General features: G+C 42.6%; 1 protein-coding gene and 1 long non-coding RNA gene across 2 annotated transcripts in view; one reads left to right on the top strand and one right to left on the bottom strand.

The window, feature by feature from the left end:
• The window catches only part of LOC113800403 (latrophilin Cirl), a 269428-nt gene extending 266844 nt beyond the window's left edge, over window positions 1-2584 (bottom strand). Inside the window, exon 1 of the mRNA XM_070121772.1 lies at window positions 2439-2584. The gene's annotated coding sequence lies outside the window, so the exon portion shown is untranslated. The remainder of the gene's footprint in view (window positions 1-2438) is intronic.
• A 436-nt stretch (window positions 2585-3020) lies between these two features.
• LOC138861695 (uncharacterized) overlaps window positions 3021-7500 on the top strand; it is a 72203-nt gene continuing 67723 nt past the window's right edge. The window contains exon 1 of the long non-coding RNA XR_011398562.1: window positions 3021-3174. This is a non-coding gene — a long non-coding RNA (uncharacterized lncRNA). The remainder of the gene's footprint in view (window positions 3175-7500) is intronic.

Below are 7500 nucleotides of genomic sequence, written 5' to 3'. Positions count from 1 at the left end.
CAGTATGTGAGTGTGTGCGTGTGTAAGCAGTATGTGAGTGTGTGTGCGTGTGTAAACAGTATGTGAGTGTGTGTGCGTGTGTAAGCAGTGAGTGTGTGCGTGTGTAAGCAGTGAGTGTGTAAGCAGTATGTGAGTGTGTGTGCGTGTGTAAGCAGTATGTGAGTGTGTGTGCGTGTGTAAGCAGTGAGTGTGTGTGCGTGTGTAAGCAGTATGTGAGTGTGTGTGCGTGTAAGCAGTATGTGAGTGCGTGTGCGTGTGTAAGGTTGGTATGTGAATGGTGTGTGTGTAAGCAGTATGTGAGTGTGTGTGTGTGTGTTAGCAGTGTGTTGGTGTGGTAGTTGTAAGCAGTGGTGAGTGTAGCAGATGTTGGTACGGATATTAACAGTATGTGAGTGTGTGTCACGTGTGTAACAGTAGTGTGGTGTGTGTGTAAGCAGTATGTGAGTGTGCAAGCGTGTGTATGTATGAGTGTGTTGCGTGTGTAAGCAGTATGTGAGTGTGTGTGTGTGTGTGCATGTATGTGGCGTGTGTGAAAGCAGTATGTGGCGTGTGTTGCATGGAGTGTGTGCAAACACAAGTATGTAGTGTGTGTGCGTGTGTAAGCAGTATGTAGTGCGTGTGTGTGTACAGTATGTGAGAATTGTGTGTGTATGTGACATATGTGAGCGTGTGCGTGTGTAAGCAGTATGTGAGTGTGTGTGCGTGTGTAAGCAGTATGTGAGTGTGTGTGCGTGTGTAAGCAGTATGTGAGTGTGTGTGCGTGTGTAAGCAGTATGTGAGTGTGTGTGCGTGTGTAAGCAGTATGTGAGTGTGTGTGCGTGTGTAAGCAGTATGTGAGTGTTAAACGTGTGTGTACATACTGAGTGTATGTGCGTGTGTAAGCAGTATGTGAGTGTGTGCGTGTGTAAGCAATATGTGAGTGTGTGTGCGTGTGTAAACAGTATGTGAGTGTGTGTCCCTGTGTAAACAGTATGTGAGTGTGTGTGCGTGTGTAAACAGTATGTGAGTGTGTGCGGGTGAAAACAGTATGAGTGTGTGTGTAAACAGTATGTGAGTGTGTGTGCGTGTGTAAGCAGTATGTGTGTGTGTGTGAAAGCAGTATGTGAGTGTGTGTGCGTGTGTAAGCAGTATGTGAGTGTGTGTGCGTGTGTAAGCAGTGAGTGTGTGCGTGTGTAAGCAGTATGAGTGTGTGCGTGTGTACAGTATGAGTGTGAAGTGTGTGTAAGCATTATGTGAGTGTGTGCGTGTGAGCAATATGTGAGTGTGTGTGCGTGTGCAAGCAGTATGTGAGTGTGTGTGCGTGTGCAAGCAGTATGTGAGTGTGTGTGCGTGTGTAAGCAGTATGTGAGTGTGTGTAAACATTATGTGAGTGTGTGCGTGTGTAAGCAGTATGTGAGTGTGTGCGTGTGTAAGCAGTATGCGAGTGTGTGTGTGTGTGTGTGTAAGCAGTATGTTAGTGTGTGTGCGTGTGTAAGTAGTATGTGAGTGTGTGTGTAAGCAGTATGTGAGTGTGTCCGTGAGTAAGCAGTATGTGAGTGTGTGTGCGTGTGTAAGCAGTATATGAGTGTGTGTAAGCAGTGTGTGAGTGTGTGTGCGTATGTAAGCATGAATGTACATATGCATTTATGTATGTGTATGCTCATGGACGTGTATTTACTTGAATCATACTTCAAATTTCAAGGCAGCAGCGCAACAACAAACACACTCAATATCCACAAAACAAACCATTCTCACGACATTTTATTCCCGTACAAGAAAGCCCTACAAGAAAAAAATAATATATATAACATATTCCCTGTCGCTTTAAAACCCAAGTTATGAAATCATTTAAATAAGAAAGAAAAAGGAAAACACACACACACGCTTTGTGGACGCGCTCTGACCACCATCAACTCGCTGCAGGGAAACACTACTGCAGTGGTGCCTTTTATATTATAACACGACCTCACAGCAAAGCACTCTTAGTTCATGGTGACTGCAGCACTAACCAGAGGATTTACATATGCATGATAACCCTGTACGCAAAGATTTTGGTGAATAAGGGTCGATTTTTCAGCCTCAAGAAACAGAGCAATGTAAACAAAGGAACTTGACTTATGTTCGATCGGTTGAATAAAAACCAGCGTGGGCTTTTCAATATGATTTTTCTTTATATGCAACGCAGACTGTAGAGTATTTTTGTTGCGCGGGGAATATTACATTTTTTCATGCGCGGAAAACGATCATTTTGTCTACATTTGCGCGGGCGGATAATAAAACAAGTGCGCGGAAAAAAACAAAAGAATTTTATGCGCGGAAGATGATTTTAAGAAGAATTAAGCGTGCGCGGAAAATTACCCGAGAACTACATTTTGCGGGGACAGAACTTGACCAAATAAGTTTTGCGCGAGACTAAACTATAAAATCTGGTACACAACTATGATTTGGTACAACCTTACCTTAATTTCAGCACAGAGAAATAACATGTGGTTGATGGAAAGTCTGCTTCAGTTGTGGGACAATTCGTTAGCCGACTCGCCTTATATCCATTCGCCGATGCAACAAGATCCAACTTGTTCTATGTTCACTAGTTCCTGATCGTTTATTATTGGAAATGACACTTGACACCAAAAAACGAGGAATTTGACCTTGACATCCGATAGAACGTGACATTCTAAGACACTTTTCTCCTATAGCATTTCCTTCGCAGACTAATAATAAAGGCAGTAGAGAGGGTTTAACACTCGAAAATTCCAAGCGCTCCATGTCACGTACTCTTCCAGCAAGGAGAAAAAAAATGGAAGGAAGGAAGGAGGAAGCGACGAAGAAAGCGAACGGATTCGTAGCGAAATGACGTAAGAGAAGGAAATCAAATGAGCCAATGGGATTTGCACTTGGCCGTCACGTGATGATAGACACCAGCGTCCGATCTATCAAGAGCCAATGAGATTTGTAATAGATAAATCACGTGACAATAGAAGCTTGGACCTAAAGGGAAGTCGGTTGAATTTCAAATCAGTTCCCTCGTGGTTAGCTTGTGTGAAAGATGTTGTTTCGCCTTTGCTCGCCTTTAACATGCAAAATATCATGGTAATATCGAAAAAGACTGACGGATAGTGGTCGCCATTCCTGCCAGAAGCGACGACCATGATTTTGACGACTCGCAGGTTGGCCATTGCTGATTTACTGGTGAAGGTAAGAAATTATTAGTACGAGATGTAGTTACTTGGGCAGGATCTGTCCTACAGAACACAGGAGGTGAAGATATTGCAGAACAAGGTAAGGGAAGGGCGGCGGGGACCACCTAAATATGGCGGTTAGGGGGGGGGGGGAGCTCCTGATCTACTGTGAATGCATTGCGCAATAACTAAAGGCCGAGGTTACACGTACGGCAGCCGTATCCGCTTTCCCGATGTTAGGCGGACGGTACATATATACGTATACGTATATAAACGTCATTTCCGGGTAATAAGTACGAACCTAACCTAATGGAGAATGGTATCCTCCCGTCTCAAGACGCCGCCATCTTGATTTTTTGAGTTGTTTCTATCACCACGCATGCGCAGAACACCAATCGGGGGCTTTTCTGCCGTACCTGTAGTCACTTCCATAACAAGCTAAATTACGGGGCCGATATCGTAGTTGTGTTTCGTTATGAGTGGTGGATTCGTTCGAAATACGACGAGGATTTTCAGAAAAAACAATTTTCACCCGGAAATCTGAGTTAGGCGTCACTTCCAAATTTGCCGTTCGTTAATTTCTCTTGCTTGAAGATATCTACGAAAATGATTAAGTATATATACTCTGCGTAGGATGATGCATGTGCTGGGCATATATATTCAAATTTAAACAATTAGGTGCACCTTTTAGTATGCATTTGTCAGCTTTATTGCCCAAGGTATAAAGTAATAATCTTATTATAAATATTAATTCTGGTGTTTGATCGAGTTAGATTATGAATTTAGTTTAATAGATTATTAACAGTATTTGTTTTTTTGTTTTACATTGCCTTCAGATAAATAGGACATTTAGATATATGCAAAACATTTAACAAAAATTTGATTTTTAAAACAGGCTAGATTCTATAGAGCCCATCTTTTTGTGTTGTTTCTGTCTCTATTTTTTTTTCTTCTTTTCGTCTCTCTCTCTCTCTCTCTCTCTCTCTCTCTCTCTCTCTCTCTCTCTCTCTCTCTCTCTCTCTCTCTCTCTCTCTCCCTCTCTCTCTCTCCCTCTCCCTCTCCCTCTCCCTCCTCCTCTCCCTCCTCCTCCTCCCTCCCTCCCTCCCTCCCTCCCTCCCTCCCTCCCTCCCTCCCTCCCTCCCTCCTCCCTCCCTCCTCCTTCTCCTCCTCCTTCTCCCTCTCCATCCCAAGCTCCCTCCCTCCTCAATAAACAATAATATAAAATTTTATAATATCTTTCAAGGTAGACAGTATCCAGTAATTGCAATTCTTTTAAAACTAAATGGAATGGTGAAATTGCACTAAACAACAAAATAATTCTGAATTATCTTCCAAGTTAGATTATACGATCACACACAAACTCTCTCTCTCTCCCTCCCTCCCTACCTCCCTCCCTCCCTCCCTCTCACTCTCTCTCTCTCTCCCTCCCTCCCTCCCTCCCTCCCTCTCCCTCTCCTCTCCCTCTCCTCTCTCTTCCTCTCCCTCTCCCTCTCCCTCCTCTCTCCCTCCTTCTCTCCTCCCTCCTCTCTCTCTCTCTCTCTCTCTCTCTCTCTCTCTCTCTCTCTCTCTCTCTCTCTCTCTCTCTCTCTCTCTCTCTCTCTCTCTCCCTCTCCCTCTCCCTCTCCCTCTCCCTCTCTCTCTCTCTCACTCTCTCTCTCTCTCTCTCTCTCTCTCTGACTGTGTGTGTCTGCGTGTCTGTGTGTGTAGAAAAGATTCCTCTTGATATTACAAACCCGAAAGAAAAACTCATTCCGGAAAAAAATAGACTCCATTACCCCGAAACCAATTATTCTGTCGGCCCGACGTCGTTCCTCGCTCCAAGCCGACGAAGATCCTCTTTTCACTCCATCTCTCCTTGGCGTCTCCCTCTCCTCATCCATACTGGAAACCTCCTCGTGTCGGGAGTCTTTGGGGTCATCCACTGTGTGCAAGTCGCCGTGTTCGGAACTCCGGGAACGGTGTTTTACGGACTTAGGTTCAGACAGCGTTCTTGGCTCGAGATGTTCGGGTTGGGGAGGTCTCATGGCCGCGATGACATGTCGGAGGAGCGGGCTTTGCTGTGTCACATGTATTATTTCGGTCAACTCAGGAGGATTAGAAGGATTTGTCTCCCTTGAAGGAGTCGTATTATTTCCAGCGTTAGGAGAGAAAATGATTTCCTATTTTGGTTGTGATTCGCACTGTCGTATTATTAGTTTTAGGTGTAATAGAAATATTTATTGTCTAGGTAGGTTTGTCATCCAGTATTCCACAGAATTAGAGTAAAATGAGTACTATTTAAAAAAAAAAGTATTACTAAATACTACTGGTGTATCTTCGCACGAATCATCATAGTACACACATGTACACTCACTGACTGTACAATATAACACTGTACAGTCAATTAATCACAAAGTTTAAATTAAAGATAGTAGAGAAGGCCAGGTTATGATACGGCACTGCGCATGTCACAACGTGGTTCATGATACGGCATTGGTTCATAACAACGAAATTCGTGATTTTATTTTAGGGCATAATTCGTGGCACAATGGGGATCATGATTCGGTATAATTCATGACGCAGCGAGATACATGATGCAGCATAGTTTATGACGTCGTGTGGCTCTTAACGTGGCGCAATGCCTGGTACAAAGGAACTCATGGTACGGCATAGTTCATGAGGCAGCATAATTCATTGCAGAACAGAGCTCAACGTACAGCATAGTTCATGATGCAAAGCAGCTCTTGGCACTCACCAATTCACGGGGATTATAAGAACAGCATAGTTCACGACGCAGCGTGGTAGGCCTACATGCAAGGGCGTGCAGAGGAAAGGGGGGGGGGGTCAAGGGGCGGTGGTTCCGGGCATCCAAATGGGGGGCGGGAAGGGGGGGGGGGACATCTAATCAATGGGAAATAAGATAGTGATTTTGAAAACTATATTCAACTCGGAATAAAGTGTTAATTCCACGTTTCATCTGTTAACATATTTAAAAAATCAGCCTTTAAAATATTTATGATGGCTTCTTATACTTGCGTTTTCGGGCATGCAACTAAGGGGTTAGCCCCGGGCATCACCAGACCCCTGTATGCCACTTTTTACATGATCCGACTTTAAAGGCCAATTTGTTAAGAGACCCAACCTAATTAATATTCATAGATATGGACATGCATTTACACAAAAAAGTTAGGCATATCTGTCTAATAGATATACATTGATATATCTAGACTGAAAGATATGCATTTATTTCTGTGGACATACATACCGAAATAAATAGACATCTATCAAGTTAGACATGCATATCTACCAGATAGATAGAAAAAGTGTATATTTGACAGATAGATAAACATATATGCATTTATTTCTGTGATTATGCATGTCTGTATAATGAATATTTATAGGTCGGGCTTCGCATAATTTTAACAAGCTGGTCGACAAATAAATACATATCTATTAGTCTTGAACATGCATAATAATCAGATAGATAGATCAATGTACATCTCGCACAATTTTAACAAACCGGTCGACGACGTACTTGTATATACACAGAAATAAATTCATATTTATCAGTATACACAAGAAATAGATACACATTTATCAGTCAAGCACATGCATAATAACCGGAGAGATAGATCATTGTGTATCTCGCGCAATTTTAACAACCCGATCGACGGACTCAATAGATACGTAAATATCAGTGTAGAACGTGCATAATAACCGGACAGAGAGAGAAATCAATGTATATCTCGCGCAATTTCAACAAACCGGTCAACAACGGACTTGTATATACACAAATAAATATATATATATCAGTTTAGCACATGCACAGACAGATAGACCAGTGTATATCTCGCGCAATTTATACAACCCGATCGACGCACCTAATAAATACGCATCTATCAGTCTAGAACCGGACAGAGATAGATCACATCTATCAGTCTAGAACATGCATAATAACCGGACACAGAGACAGATCAATGCATATCTCGCACAGTTTTAACAACCCGATCAACGCACTTAATAAATACATATCTATCAGTTTAACACACGCGTAATTTTAACAACCCGATCAACGCACTTAATGAATACATATCTATTAGTTTAGCACACGTGTAATTTTAACAACCCGATCGACGGACTTAGTAAACACACCATCTATCAGTCTAAAACGTGCATAATAACCGGACACAGAGATAGACTAATGTAGATCTCGCGCAATTTAAACAACCCGGTCAACGACGGACTGGTATATACGCAGAAATAAATACATATATATCGGTTTAACACGCGTTATTTTAAATCCCTGATCGACGGACTTCATAAACACACATCTATCAATCTAGAACGTGCATGATAACCAGAC

Source organism: Penaeus vannamei, chromosome 5 (assembly GCF_042767895.1).
Source record: "Penaeus vannamei isolate JL-2024 chromosome 5, ASM4276789v1, whole genome shotgun sequence".
NCBI lineage: Eukaryota > Metazoa > Arthropoda > Malacostraca > Decapoda > Penaeidae > Penaeus > Penaeus vannamei.
Note: the sequence above shows the minus strand (reverse complement) of the source record. Positions and strands in the feature narration are given on the sequence as shown.